The sequence below is a fragment of the Muntiacus reevesi genome, chromosome X (genome assembly GCF_963930625.1).
Source record: "Muntiacus reevesi chromosome X, mMunRee1.1, whole genome shotgun sequence".
NCBI classification, from domain to species: Eukaryota; Metazoa; Chordata; class Mammalia; order Artiodactyla; family Cervidae; genus Muntiacus; species Muntiacus reevesi.
The window spans coordinates 140,078,020-140,095,020 of record NC_089271.1 but is presented as its reverse complement, the minus strand read 5'-3'; positions in this window follow the sequence as shown (position 1 = coordinate 140,095,020).

The window sequence follows — 17,001 nt, the reverse complement described above, 5'->3', positions numbered from 1 at the left end:
AAACACCCCAAGACACATATTAATTAAATTAGCAAAGATCAAACACAAAGAACAAATATTAAAAGCAGCAACGGAGAAACAACAAATAACACACAAGGGGATTCTCATAAGGATAACAGCTGATCTTTCAATAGAAACTCTTCAGGCCAGAAGGGAATGGCAGGACATACTTAAAGTAATGAAAGAGAATAACCTACAACCCATATTACTGTACCCAGCAAGGATATCATTCAGATATGAAGGAGAATTCAAAAGCTTTACAGACAAGCAAAAGCTGAGAGAATTCAGCACCACCAAACCAGCTCTTCAACAAATGCTAAAGGATCTTCTCTAGACAGGAAACACAGAAAGGTTGTATAAACATGAACCTAAAACAACAAAATAAATGGCAATGGGACCATATGTATCAATAATTACCTTAAATGTAAATGGGTTGAATGCCCCAACCAAAAGACAAAGATTGGCTGAATGGATACAAAAGCAAGACCCCTATATATGCTGTCTACAAGAGACCCACCTCACAACAAGGGACACACACAGACTGAAAGTGAAGGGCTGGAAAAAAATATTTCATGCAACTGGAGACCAAAAGATAGCAGGAGTCGCAATACTCATATCAGATAAAATAGACTTTAAAATAAAGGCTGTGAAAAGAGACAAAGAAGGACACTACATAATGATCAAAGGAACAATCCAAGAAGAAGATATAGCAATTATAAATATATATTCACCCAACATAGGAGCACTGCAATATGTAAGGCAAATGCTAACAAGTATGAAAGGGGAAATTAACAATAACACAATAATAGTGGGAAACTTTAATACCCCACTCATACATATGAACAGATCAACTAAACAGAAAATTAACAAGGAAACACAAACTTTAAATGACACAATGGGCCAGCTAGACCTAATTGATATCTATAGGACATTTTACCCCAAAACAATCAATTTCACCTTTTTCTCAAGTACACACGGAATCTTCTTCAAAATAGATCACATCCTGGGCCATAAATCTAGCCTTGGTAAATTAAAAAAAATTGAAGTCATTCCAGTCATCTTTTCTGACCACAATGCAGTAAGATTTGATCTCAATTACAGAGAAAAACTATTAAAAATTCCAACATATGGAGGCTAAATAACACGCTTCTGAATAACCAACAAATCATAGAAGAAGTCAAAAAAAGAAATCAAAATACACATAAAAACAAATGATAATGAAAACACAACAACCCAAAACCTATGGGACACCGTAAAAGCAGTGCCAAAGGGAAAGTTCTTAGCAATACAGGCTTACCTCAAGAAACAAGAAAAAAGTCAAATAAATAACCTAACTCTACACCTAAAACAACTAGAGAAGGAAGAAATGAAGAACCCCAGGGTTAGTAGAAGGAAAGAAATCTTAAAAATTAGGGCAGAAATAAATGCAAAAGAAACAAAAGAGACCATAGCAAAAATCAACAAAGCTAAAAGCTGGTTCTTTGAAAAGATAAACAAATTGATAAACCAGACTCATCAAGAAACAAAGGGAGAAAAAACCAAATCAACAAAATTAGAAAGAAAATGGAGAGATCACAACAGACAACACTGAAATACAAAGGATCATAAGAGACTACTACCAGCAGCTATATGCCAATAAAATGGACAACTTGGAAGAAATGGATAAATTCTTAGAAAAGTATAACTTTCCAAAACTGAATCAGGAAGAAATAGAAGATCTTAACAGATCCATCACAAGCACAGAAATCGAAACTGTAATCAGAAATCTTCCAGCAAACAAAAGTCCAGGACCAGATGACTTCACAGCTGAATTTTACCAAAAATTTAGAGAAGAGCTAACACCCATCTTACTCAAACACTTCCAGAAAATTGCAGAAGGTAAACTTCCAAACTCATTCTGAGACCACCATCACCCTAATACCAAAACCAGACAAAGATGCCACAAAAAAAGAAAACTACAGGCCAATATCACTGATGAACATAGATGCAAAAATCCTTAACAAAATTCTAGCAAACAGAATCCAACAACGTATTAAAAAGATCATACATCATGACCAAGTGGGCTTTATCCAAGGAATGCAAGGATTCTTTAATATCCACAAATCAATCAATGTAATACACCACATTAACAAATTGAAAGATTAAAAACCATATGGTTATCTCAATAGATGCAGAAAAAGCCTTTGACAAAATTCAACATCCATTTATGATTAAAACTCTCCAGAAAGCAGGAATAGAAGGAACATACCTCAACATAATAAAAGCTATATATGGCAAACACACAGCAAACATTATCCTCAATGGTGAAAATTTGAAAGCACTTCCCTTAAAGTCAGGAACAAGACAAGGGTGCCCACTCTCACCACTACTACTCAACATAGTTTTGGAAGTTTTGGCCACTGCAATCAGAGCAGAAAAAAAAAAAAAAATAAAAGGAATCGAGATAGGAAAAGAAGAAGTAAAACTCTCACTGTTTGCAGATGACATGATCCTCTACATAGAAAACCCTAAAGACTCTATCAGAAAATTACTAGAGCTAATCAACGAATATAGTAAAGTTGCAGGATATAAACTTAACACTCAGAAATCCCTTGCATTCTTATACACTAACAATGAGAAAACAGAAAGAGAAATTAAGGAAACAATACCATTTCCCATTGCAACGAAAAGAATAAAATACTTGGGAGTATATCTACCTAAAGAAACAAAAGACCTATATTTAGAAAACTATAAAACACTGGTGAAAGAAATCAAAGAGGACACAAATAGATGGAGAAATATACCGTGTTCATGGATTGGAAGAATCAATATTGTGAAAATGACTATGCTACCCAAAGCAATCTATAGATTCAATGCAACCCCTATCAAGACACCAACGGTATTTTTCACAGAACTAGAACAAATAATTTCACAATTTGTATGGAAATACAAAAAAACCTCGAATAGCCAAAGCAATCTTGAGAAAGAAGAATGGAACTGGAGGAATCAACATGCCTGACTTCAGACTCTACTACAAAGCCATAGTCATCAAGGCAGTATGGTACTGGCACAAAGACAGAAATATAGATCAATGGAACAGAATTGAAAGCCCAGAGATAAATCCACGAACCTATGAACACCTTATCTTTGACAAAGGAGGCAAGAATATACAATGGATAAAAGACAACTTCTTTAACAAGTGGTGCTGGGAAAACTGGTCAACCACTTGTAAAAGAATGAAACTAGAACACTTTCTAACACCATACACAAAAATAAACTCAAAATGGATTAAAGATCTAAATGTAAGACCAGAAACTATAAAACTCCTAGAGGAGAACATAGGCAAAACCCTCTCCGACTGAACCACAGCAGGATCCTCTATGACCCACCTCCCAGAATATTGGAAATAAAAGCAAAAATAAACAAATGGGACCTAATTAAACTTAAAAGCTTTTGCACAACAAAGGAAACTATAAGCAAGGTGAAAAGACAGCCCTCAGATTGGGAGAAAATAATAGCAAGCGAAGCAACAGACAAAGGATTAATCTCAAAAATATACAAGCAACTCCTGCAGCTCAATTCCAGAAAAATGAATGACCCAATCAAAAAATGGGCCAAAGAACTAAACAGACATTTCTCCAAAAAAGACATACAGATGGCTAACAAACACATGAAAAGATGCTCAACATCACTCATTATCAGAGAAATGCAAATCAAAACTACAATGGGGTACCATTACACGCCAGTCAGGATGGCTGCTATCCAAAAGTCTACAAGCAATAAATGCTGGAGAGGGTGTGGAGAAAAGGGAACCCTCTTACACTGTTGGTGGGAATGCAAACTAGTACAGCCACTATGGAGAACAGTGTGGAGATTCCTTAAAAAACTGGAAATAGAACTGCCATATGACCCAGCAATCCCACTTTTGGGCATACACACCAAGGAAACCAGATCTGAAAGAGACACGTGTACCCCAATATTCACCACAGCACTGTTTATAATAGCCAGGACATGGAAGCAACCTAGATGCCTATCAGCAGGACGAATGAATAAGAAAGTTGCGGTACATATACACAATGGAATATTACTCAGCCATTAAAAAGAATACATTTGAATCAGTTCTAATGAGATGGATGAAACTGGAGCCCATTATACAGAGTGAAGTAAGCCAGAAAGATAAAGACCAATACCATACACTAATGCATATATATGGTATTTAGAAAGATGGTAAAGATAACCCTATATGCAAGACAGAAAAAGAGACACAGAGGTAAACAACAGACTTTTGGACTCTGTGGGAGAAGGCAAGGGTGGGATGATCTGAGAGAATAGCATTGAAACGTATATATTATCAAGTGTGAAACAAATCGCCAGTCCAGGTTGGATGCATGAGACAAGTGGTCAGGGCTGGTATACTGGGATAACCCAGACAGACGGGATAGGAAGGGAGGTAGGAGGGGGTTTCAGGATGGGGAACACACGCAAATCCATGGCTGATTCATGTCAATGTATGGCAAAAACCACTACAATATTGTAAAGTAATTAGCCTCCAACTAATAAAAATAAATGAAAGAAATAAAAAAATCATGGCCTCATCCTAAGCAATAATATTTCTGAAATAATGAGTCTGATATAATGTTTTTATTTTTCAAACATATATAAGAAAATACATGAATTTGAAAAAAAGTCTGTTTACCAGCTTTCATGTTGCCTTTGCTATTGACAATAAATACTATACTTATAGAAATATTAACCACAATCTAAAGTAATTTATTTGACTGTGTTCTTTTCATATGATTTTGTGATAATTTTCAAAAATAATTCTGAATTATTCTGATTTACATTTTGATATATTATCACATACATACAACCTATGTTATATTTCATTTGAAAGTTTCCTGAAAAAGAATTAGAGTGCAGAACTTTTTACCAGTATGTAAAAAGAACCAGGGAGACAGATTTTGTGTGTGGAATGAAGCATGATAACTGTTAGGGCAACAGAAGGATGCCTACTAATATTTAGGCTACACATCTAAAAGAAATTCACAAAGTATGTAGTAGCAGTAAAGTACTTAATCTAGGAAAGTAAACATGTCTGTAAGAATTTTTACTAGCCACAATATACGGATGCCATGTGTAGATAAAAGAGTTGCATTGGTTCCTTGGGTTTTCAAGGACAGTAGCATCAGATACTTTTGAAAAAGAGGATGTAATGAATAGAGGCCAAAAGTAGAAAGTATCTCTGTTACAAATTGACTTCACTGATGATATATATTGATGCTTCAAGACTTTTTTGCCTGCTTCAAACCCTGACCATTAACAGTATTGAAGGGCCGCTCTATAAAAAGGGCAAATGTGAACACACTGAGAAACAGAAAATCTCTGGGAAATGTTCTAAGAGAAAATGAAAACAAACAAAATGGTCCACATTAATGTCCAAACTGGCAAGTTATGCACTGAGTCCTCCACAGTAGAAACTCATAAACGTCAGATGCTCTTTTGTCCAGCTCTACAACAGAGCAACAGCAGGAAACACCGGGAAAACAATTTGGAAATCCATGGGTTGGCTAGCTTTTTGATTACCTTCTTCTTTTGCACTGCAAGACAGCCTGGCTTTGACTCCACCATATCGAAGTTTCCTGCCACATGTGATACTTGATGGAATGACATTGCAATCTTTTACTGTTTTGGTCACTGGGTCTTCTAGGAGGGGACTTTGTTCTTCTACATGTGCCATTCTTATATAGAGTGGAGTTCCATGAACATTGGCCTAGGAGGTCAGCAAAATAGCAGTATTAAATCTCTCACACATAACACCAGGAGAATGAACTAATATTGTTTGTAACAGTGTAAAATTGGAATCAGCCTAAGAAATCATTAATTGGTGAATGGATAAAGTGTGATATATTCTTACAATGAAGTGAAAGAGTTAGTCACTCAACTGTATCCGACTCTTTGCAACCCCATGGACTGTAGCCTGCCAGGCTCCTCTGTCCATGGAATTCTCTAGGGCAGAATACTGGAGACGGTAGTCATTCCCTTCTCCAGGGGATCTTCCCAACCCAGGGATTGAACCCGGGTTTCCCACACTGCAGGCAGATTCTTTATCCTCTGAGCCACCAGAGAAGCCCAATGGAAGAATATAAATAGTACAAATGAATGAACTTGTAGTACATGTGTCAACTATGGGTTCAACTTGAAAAAAAATTATCATATTATATCTTTGATACAAAGGATATCAACATGGAAAGCAATGCTATATATTGTTTAGGAATATGTTCATAAAAATACATTCATATGTATTAAAAGTACAAAGAAAGAACACATCATCTTCAAGATAAAGGTTATTTTTGGTAAGAAAGGGAAGAGAATGAGATCCAGGAAGAGTATACAAAGGGCTTTGAATAAATCTATATATTTTGTTTATTAAACTAGGTGGTGAGTAAATAGGGTGTTATTACATTTTCTATACTTTAAAATATATATCTAATGTTTTCATAAACAAAAACCATCTTTCATGTATGCTCATTGCAATAGCATGTCTGAGAGGTCCACCAAGGTCTAAGGATCACTCATGTGAGCTGAACTGTTCTATGTACTTAGAGCTGGAAAACTATGCCAACAAACTTGTGCAGATCCCAGAAAAGACAGGCCATTTGGTGCTGCTTCCTCAAAAGTGGGCTTTGGACTGTAACTTTCTGGGTGGTGAAAGTCATCAAAATGGACTAGGCAATCACCTGGTGGGGACCCATGAGGGATAAGACCTGAGATATGCTGGTTGGCTTAGAGAGGACAGAGAGAGTTCTAGAGCAGTGACCAGTAACTTTTATTTAAAATGAGAGTAAATTCAGGAAAATTTAAAATGTTATGGGCCACCATTGTTTCCCCTTATTTGAAACAAGAAGAACTTTATTGAGTCTGACTTGAATTATTCACTTTGTAGAGTAAAACAATGCCAATGAGACCACTGGTTCTGCCACAAGAATATTAATATCCAGTCGTGTTGAGGAAAAACTACCCACAGATCCCTTTCTAACATTTTACCTTGCAGTTAGATTGTGTGTTACAAGGTTGGGTGGCTGTGTGAGGCCCGTGTTTCTGTGGATAGTTCATCACAAGTCTGGAGCAGGGGATGACAAACTGCAGCTCATGGGCCAAATCAGGTCAAAGTCCACTTTTCGGATTTATTTATTTATTTTTTCTTTTCAAGTTGTTTTTTTTTTAATTGAAGGATAATTGCTTTATAGAATTTGTTGTTTTCTGTCAAACCTCAACATGAATCAGCCATAGGTGTACATATATCCCCTCCCTTTGAACCTCCTTCCCATCTCCCTTCCCATCCCACCCCTCTAGGTTGACACAGGGCCCCTCTTTGAGCTTCCTGAGCCATACAGCAAATTCCCGTTGGCTATCTATTTTATGTATGGTAATGTAAGTTTCCATGTTACTCTTTCCATATATCTCACCCTTTCTTCCCCTCTCCCCATGTCCATAAGTCTGTTCTCTATGTCTGTTTCTCTGTTGCTGCCCTGTAAATAAATTCTTCAGTTCCATTTTTCTAGATTCCATATATGTGCGTTAAAATACGATATTTATCTTTCTCTTTCTGACTCACTTCACTCTGTATAATAGATTCTAGGTTCATCCACTTCATCAGAACTGACTCAACTGCATTCCTTTTTATGGTTGAGTAATATTCCATTGTGTATATGTACCACAACTTCTTTATCCATTCATCTGTCGATGTACATCTAGGTTGCTTCCATGTTCTAGCTATTGTAAATAATGCTGCAATGAACAATGGGATACATGTGTCTCTTTCGATTTTGGTTTCCTCAGGGTATAATTCGGCCACCTGATTTGAAGAACTGACTCATTGGAAAAGACCCTGATGCTGGGAAAGATTGAAGACGGGAGGAGAAGGGGACGACAGAGGATGAGATTGTTGGATGGCATCACTGACTCAATGGACATGAGTTTGAGTAAACTTCGGGAGTTGGTGATGGACAGGGAGGCCTGGCGTGCTGCAGTCCATGGGATCGCAAAGAGTCGGACATGACTGAGTGACTGAACTGAACTGAACTGAACTGAACAGGGTATATCCCTAAGAGTGGGATTGCTGGGTCATATGGTGGTTTTACTCCTAGTGTTTTAAGGAATCTCCATACTGTCTTCCATGGTGGCTGTATCAATTTACATTTCCACCAACAGTGCAAGAATGTTCCCTTTTCTCCACACCCTCTCCAGCACTCATTGTTTGTAGACTTTTGATGATGGCCATTCTGACTGGTGTGATGTGAGATCTCATTGTGTTTTTGATTTGCATTTCTCTAATAATGAGCGATGTTGAGCATCTTTTCATATAATTCTTAGCCATCTATATGTCTTCTTTGGAGAAATGTCTGTTTAGGTCTTTCCCCCACTTTTTGATCGGGTTGTTTGTTTTTCTGGCATTGAGTTGTATGAGCTACTTGTATATTTTGGAGATGAATCCTTTGTCAGTTGTTTCATTTGCTATTATTTTCTCCCAATATGAGTGTTGTCTTTTCACCTTGCTTATAGTTTCCTTTGCTGTGCAAAAGCTTTTAAGTTTAATCAGGTCCCACTTGTTTATTTTTGTTTTTATTTCCATTACTCTAAGAGGTGGGTCATAGAGGATCTTGCTTTGATTTATGTCATCAAGTGTCCTGCCTATGTTTTCCTTTAAAAGTTTTATAGTTTCTTGTCTTATATTTAGGTTTTTAATCTGTTTTGAGTTCATCTTTGTGTATGGTGTTAAGAAGTGTTCTCATTTCATTCTTTTACATGTAGCTGTCCAGTTTTCCCAGCACCATTTATTGAAGAGAGTCTATCTTTGCCCCATTGTATATTCTTGCCTCCTTTGTCAAAAATAAGGTACCCATAGATGCATGGGCTTATTTCTTGGCTTTTTATCTTGTTCCATTGGTCTATATTTCTATTTTTGTGCCAGTACCATACTGTCTTGATGACTGTAGCTTTGCAGTATAATCTGAAGTCAGGAAGGTTGATTGCTCCAGCTCCATTCTTCTTTCTCAAGACTGCTTTAGCTATTCGGGGCCTTTTGTGTTTCCATATAAATTGTGAAATTTTTTTGTTTTAGTTCTGTGAAAAGTGCCATTGGTAATTTGATAGGGATCTCATTGAATCTGTAGATTATGTTTGGTAGTATAGTCATTTTCACAACATTGATTCTTCCTACACAAGAACATGGAATATCTCTCCATTTGTTTATGTTGTCTTTCATTTCTTTCATTAGTATCATAATTTTCTGTGTATAGTTCTTTTGTCTCCTTAGGTAAGTTTATTCCTAGATATTTAATTCTTTTTGTTGCAGTGGTGAATGGGATTGATTCCTTAATTTATCTTTCTGGTTTTTCATTGTTAGTATATAGAAATGCAAGTGATCTCTGTGTATTGATTTTGTATCCTGAAACTTTGCTAAATTCACTGATCAGCTCTAGAACTTTTCTGATACTATCTTTAGGCTTTTCTATGTACAGTATCACGTCATCTGCAAAGAGTGAGAGCTTTACTTCTTCTTTTCCAATCTGGATTCCTTTTATTTCTTTTTCTTCTCTGATTGCTGTAGCTAGGACTTCCAAAGCAATGTTGAATAATAGTGGTGAAAGTGACGCCTTGTCTTGTTCCTGATCTTAGGGGGAATGCTTTCATTTTTTTCACCATTGAGAATAATGTTTGCTATAGGCTTATCATATATAACCTTTACTATGTTGAATTAGATTCCTTCTATGCCCATTTTTTGAAGAGTTATAATCATAAATGGGTGCTGAATTTTGTCAAAGAGTTTTTCTGCATCTATTGAAATGATCATACGGTTTTTATCTTTCAGTTTGTTAATATGGTGTATCACATTGATTGATTTGCCTATATGGAAGAATCTGTGCATTCCTGGAATAAACCCAACTTGATAATGTTGTATGACCTTTCTCATGTGTTGCTGAATTCTGTTTGCTAAAATTTTGTTGAGGATTTTTGCATCTATGTTCATTAGTGATATTGGCCTGTAGTTTTCTTTTTTGTGTTGTCTTTGTCTGGTTTTGGTATCAGCATGATGATGGCTTTGTGGAATGAGTTTGTAAGTGTTCCTTCCTCTGCAATTTTCTGAAAGAGTTTTAGAAAGATAGGCATTAGCTGTCCTCTAAATGTTTGATAGAATACCCAGAGGGATGGGATGGGGAGTGAGGTGGGAGGGGGGTTCAGAATGGGGAACATATGTACACCCATGGAGAATTCAAGTCAATGTATGGCAAAACCAATACAATATTATAAAGTAAAATAAATAAATAAATAAAATTAAACTGGAAAAAAAAAAGTCTCCTGTGAAGCAATCTGGTCCTGGGTTTTTGTTTTTTGGGAGATTTTTGATCACAGCTTCAATTCCAGTGCTTGCAATTGGGTTGTTCATAATTTCTATTTCTTCCTGGTCCAGTCTTGGAAAATTGAGCTTTTCTAAGAATCTGTCCATTTCTTCCAGGTTATCCATTTTATTGACATATAGTTGTTCATAATAGTCTCTTATAATCCTTTGTATTTCTGCATTTTCTGTTGTAACCTCTCCTTTTTCATTTCTAATTTTGTTGATTTGATTCTTCTCTCTTTTTTTCTTGATGAGTCCGGCTAAAAGTTTGTCCATTTTGGTTATCTTCTCAAAGAACCAGCTTTTAGTTTTAATAATCTTTATTATTGTTTCTTTCATTTCCTTCTCATTTATTTCTGCTCAGATCTTTGTGATTTCTTTCCTTCTACTAATTTTGGGGGTTTTTGTTCTTCTTTTTCCAGTTGTTTTATGTGTAAAGTTAGGTTGTCTATTCGATGTTTTTCTTTTTTCTTGACGTAAGATTGTATTGCTATAAACTTCCCTCTTAGAACTGCTTTTGTTGCATCCCATAGGCTTTGAGTTGTCGTGTTTCCATTGTCATTTGTTTCTAGAAATTTTTTTAATTTCCCTTTTGATTTCTTTAGTAACCTGTTGGTTATTTAGAAATATGCTGCTTAATCTCCATGTGTTTGTATTTCTTACAGTTTTTTTTCTTGTAATTGATATCTAGTCTCACAGCATTGTGGTCAGAGAAGATGCTTGATATGATTTCAACTTTCTTAAATTTACTGAGGTTTGATTTGTGACTCAAGATGTGGTCTACCTTGGAGAATGTTCCATGTGTACTTGAGAAGAAGGTGTATTCTTCTGTATTTGGATGGAATGTCCTGAAGATATCAATGAGATCCATCTCATCTAATGTATTATTTAAGACTTGTGTTTCCTTATTAATTTTCTGTTTTGATGATCTGTCCATTAGTGTGAGTGGGGTGCTAAAGTCTCCTATTATTATTATACTGTCAATTTCTCCTTACATGTCTGTTAGTGTTTGTCTTATGTATTGAGGTGCTCCTATGTTGGGTATAGTTGTTACATCTTCCTCTTTGATTGATCTCTTGATCATTATGTTGTGTTTTTCCTTATCTCTTGTAATCTTTTTTATTTAAGATCTATTTTATCTGATATGAGGATTGCTACTCCAGCTTTCTCTTGCTTCTCATTTGCATAGAATATATTTTTCCATCCTCTCACTTTTATTCTATATGTGTTTTTAGGTCTGAAGTGTGTTTCTTGTAGACAGCATATACATGGGTCTTGTTTTTGTATCCATTCAACCTGTCTGTATCTTTTGGTTGGAGCAGTTAATCCATTTACATTTAAAGTAATTATTGAAATATATGTTCCTACTGCCATTTTTTTTCCTCTTGCCATTTTTAAAAAATGTTTGGGGTTGACTTTGTAGATCTTTTTTCTTCTCTTGTATTTCTTGACTATGTAAGTCCCTTTAACATTTGTTGTAAAGCTGGTTTGGTGGTATTGAATTCTCTTAACTTTTGCTTGTCTGAAAAACTTTATTTCTCCACCAATTTTGAATGAGGTCCTTGCCAGGTACAGTAATCTTGGTTGTAGATTTTTCCCTTTCAGTGCTTTAAATTCCCTTATGGCCTGTAGAGTTTCTGCTGAAAGATCAGCTGTTAAGCATATGGGATTTCCCTTGTATGTTGCTTGTCTCCTCTCCCTTGCTGCTCTTAATAGTCTTTCCTTGTGTTTAGTTTTTGTTAGTTTGATTAGTACGTGTCTTGGCGTGTTTCTCCTTGGGTTTATCCTGTATGGGACTCTTTGTGCCTCTTGGACTTGATTGTCTATTTCCTTTTCCCTGATGTGAAAATTTTCAATTATGATCTCTTCAAAAATTTTCTCATGACCTTTCTTTTTCTCTTATTCTTCTGGGATCCCTATAATTCAAATGTTGGTGTGCCTGATATTGTCCTAGAGGTCTCTGAGACTATCCTCAGCTCTTTTCATTCTTTTTACTTTATTCCGCTCTTCAGAAGTTATTTCCACCATTTTATCTTCCAGCTCACTGATTCGTTCTTCTGCTATTGATTCCTTCTAGAGTATTTTTAATTTCACTAACTGTGTTGTCTCTGTATGTTTATTGTTTAATTTTTCTAGGCCTTTGTTAACTGATTCTTGCATTTTCTCCATTTTGTTTTCAAGTTTTTTTTTTTATCATCTTTACTATCATTATTCTGAATTCTTTCTCAAGTACTTTGCCTATTTCCTCTTCATTTATTTGAACTTCTGTGTTTCCAGTTTGTTTCTTCATTTGTGTAGGAATTCTCTGCCTTTTCATTATTTTTTTCACTTATTGTGATTGAGATCTCTTTTTCCCAGTCTTCAAGGTTGAATTCTTTCTTCCTTTTGGTTTCTTCCCTACTAAGGTTGGTCCAGTGGTTTGTGTAAGCTTGTATAGGGTGAGATTTGTGCTGAGTTTTTGTTTGTTTGTTTTTCCTCTGAAGGGCAGGGCTGAGTGAGATGGTAATCCTGTCTGCTTTTGATTGGGTTTGTATTTTTGTTTTGTTTGTTGTTTGGATGAGGTGTCCTGCACAGGGTGCTACTGGTGGTTGGGTGATGCTGAGTCTTGAGTTCAAGTGGTTTCCTTTGTGTGAGTTCTCACTATTTGATACTCCCTAGGGTTAGTTCTCTGGTAGTCTAGGGTCTTGGAGTCAGAGCTCCCACTCCAAAGGCTCAGAGCTTGATCTCTGGTCAGAAACAAAGATACCAGAAGTGGTTTGTTATGGCACTAAGTGAGATTAAAACAAATACCCAAAAACGAGAAATCAAAGAAGAACCCCAGACAAGTGGCAGTTACAAAATCAGGCCAATAATAATTAAAATAATGGAATGTACACATATACATATACACCCATGAGCAAAATCAAAACAGTCCAACAAAAATAAAGTACAGTTGATCAACCCGGTGAACAAAGGAAATAAAAAATCATATTTACCAGTTAAGAGCAAAACTAACAAAAGCATAAAGTGGAAAACAAAACTAAAGCAAGGTGCCAAGTGTGGAATAAAGCAATGAAAACAAAATTAACAAATATGTTGAGAAAAAAGGAGAGAAAGAAAAGAGAGAAAGAATAGATATGCAAAGATAAGTAGAGGTAGATGAGGAAGATTTTTATACATTAAAGATTAACTGCATGGGAAAAAGAACAGAAGAAAAGGCAAACAAAGAAATAAATGTAGAAAAATGAAATAGGTTTGAAAAATTAAAAATTAAAATGATAAAGAAGAGAAAAGAAACAAAATGAAAGAAGAAAGAAAAAAGGAAAAAAATGAGTAAAACGCAGAACTGCAAAAGCCCAATGTAGAGGCAGAGGTTTATCACAACAATAAAAAGTGTGACTGAATATACACATATACATATACACCCATAAACAATATCAAAACAGTCCAACAAAAATAAGGACAATAGCCTGACCTGGCAAACAATGGAAACCAAAAATTATATCTACCAGAACAAAACTATCTAAAGCACAAACTGGAAAACAAAACTAAAGCAAGGTGCCAATTGGGAAATAAAGCAATGAAAATAAAACTAACAAATATGTTGAGAAGAGAGGAGAGAAAGAAAAGAAAGAATAAATATGCAAAGTTAAATAGAAGTAGATAAAGAAGATTTATATACATTAAAGATTAACTGCAAGGGATAAAGAACAGTAGGAAAAGGAAACAAGGCAATAAATGTCAAAAAAAATAATATTCAGTTTACAATTTTTTAAATTAAAAAGAAAAAAAAGGGAAAACTCCACAGAACTGCAAAAGACCAATGTAGAGGCAGAGATTTATAACAACAATAAAAAATGTGACTGAGAAAAAAGAAAAAGCTCAAAAGCTTAATTGTACTTCTTAGTGCCAATAAAGTCAACAACTACAACAGAGGGGGGAAAAAGAAAAGAAAATCCAAAAGAAACTACAGACCAAGTCAAAAAATAAGAATAATAAATGCTTTTCTTGAGTCACTACTGTCAGAGTCCTTTTCCTCACTGTGAGTCACAGTCCATCTTACCTCCTTAGGATGCCCTCCAACACTGTTCTGATCTCTGGACCTGCTGTGGGTGCAGCACAGATTCTAATTTGGTCCTACTCCTATGTGTTCTTGCCTCCAATGTCCACAGCTATCAGATCTAGTGCATCTTCTTTTGTGAGAGCTCTCAATGGCCTTTTATATATTCCTTAGACACAGAGTCTGCCTAGTTGATCATGTGGATTTAATCTCAAGCTTGTACTGCTTGTGGGAAGGTTTTGGGTCCTCTTTCCTAGCCATACTTCCCCTGGGTTTCAGTTGTGGTTTTATTTTCTCCTCTGCATGTGGGTTGTCCACTGGGGTTTGCTCCTGAGGCTGCCCTGGAGGACTTGGGTTTGCCCCCTTTGGTTTGCCTCCACATGTGTGGAGGTGGTGCAGCTGCTTGGGTTACAGGGGTTCTGGCAGCACCAGGTATTCAGGGGAGTTGGCGGCTAGGGAAGCAGGAAATATAGTGCTCTAGTAGAGTATGGCAACCAGCATTGGCCAATACTTTCCAGCATTCTTGCTTGGAGAATCCCCCTCCCTGACAGAGAAGCCTGGCAGGCCACAGTCTACAGGGTCACAAAGAGTTGGACACGATGGAAGTGACCCCACACGCATAGACACAAGACTTTCTTTTTTTTAGCCTGTGGCAGCTCTGCTCCAGCGAGAATTGAGCGTAAAGGTGGCGCAGCTTCTTGGCTTGCGGTGACCCTGGTGACACCAAGTGTGCAGAGACATGGGATGCCTCTGCCACAGGAGTTATGGCCCTATCAGTCTTTTTTCGAGCCTGTTGCAGCTGGCGATCAGAAGGCCTCTTTCGCCAGTCTTTCTCTGTGCCTCTACCCGTTCAGGCACTTAGAGGACTCCCTTGCTTGGGGTCCTTTCTCTGTTGTTCGGTGCATCAGGCACATAGAGGGGGACCCCTTGGGTGGGGTCCTAATCTGTAGTTCAGTGCATCAGGCATTTGATGGGCCAGCCTCTATTGTTCAGTTGCTGATGCTGGCATGTGGGGAGGGAGAAGCTATGATGATGGCTCCACCCTCTGCGTGTGACTCAGCAGTATTGCCTTGCTTCCATGTCTGCCTGACTTTCCTCCACTGACATTTCCCACCATCATCTCCTCCCTCACATCCCCTCAATCCCTCTCTCCGCAGTCAACAGCAGCCCTCATCCTGAGGTTGCTCCACAATCCCTAAACTCCAGCTCCCAGCCACTGTGCCTTCCAGGGTACCAGTGTTACTGTCTGGGGCATATATGGCTGTGGGCAAGGACTGTCTGATTCTCATTCCATTTAGGCTGCCACAGATCAGCTGTTTCACTCTCAGCCTTAAATGTTCCTCCTCTGATTCAGACAATTGCCCCACTGTGGGGATAGGACCTCTGCTTCAGTTCCCCCACCTGCAGAGGGCAGGTCCAGTCCTACTAACACTCCTGCTTTCTCCTGTAGTTCCTTTGCCCTACTGAGTTTTGCATGATTCTATACATTCTTTTCCACTGGTCAGGTACTCCTGTCCACTCTCAGCTGGTGTTCTGCATGCACTTCTGTGTCTGAAGGTGTGTTCCTGATGTATCCATGGAGAGAGATGTACTCCACATACACCTACTCCTCTGCCATCTTCGTATGCTCTCCCATCATTTGACTTTTAAAGGAATGTCTTGGCTCCTGTTAACTGGTCTGATCCAGGGTTAGCAGATCTGACTTTTTGTGTTAATAGCCATTTTAACAAGTGTGAGATGATATCTCATTGTGGTTTTGACTTGCATTGGGATGATTACTGATGTTGAGCATTTTTACATGTACCTGTTGGCCATTGAATATCTTCTTTGGAAAAATGTCTATTCAAGTCCTTTGCCCACTTTTAATTGGATTTTTTGGCTTTTTACTATTGAACTGTATCTGGTCTTTACATATTTTGTGTATGAGCACCTTATCATATATGTGATTTGCAATCAAAACTGCAATCAAAACCACAATCAAGTATCATCTCACACCGGTCAGAATGGCCATCATCAAAAAGTCTACAAACAATAAATGCTGGAGAGGGTGTGGAGAAAACCTTCTTCCACTGTTAGTGGGAATGCAAACTGGTACAGCCACTATGGAGAATGATGCGGAAATTCCTTAAAAAACTGGAAATAGAACTGCAATATGAGCCAACAATCCCATTGCTGGGCATACACACCAAGGAAACCATAATTGAAAGAGGTACATGTCCGTCAATGCTCATTGCAGCACTGTTTACAATAGGTAGGATATGGAAGCAACCTAGATGTTCATTAGCAGATGAATGGATAAGGAAGTTGTGGTACATACAAACAATGGAATATTACTCAGCTATAAAAAAAGAACACACTTGAATCAGTTCTAATGAGGTGGATGAAACTGGAACCTATTATACAGAGTGAAGTAAGTCAGAAAGAGAAACACCAGTACAGTACATTAACACACATATATATATAGAATTTAGAAAGACAGTAATGATAATCCTATATGTAAGGCAACAAAAAAGACACAGATGTAAAGAACAGACTTTTGGACAATATAGGAGAAGGCAAGGGTATGATGATTTGAGAGAATAGC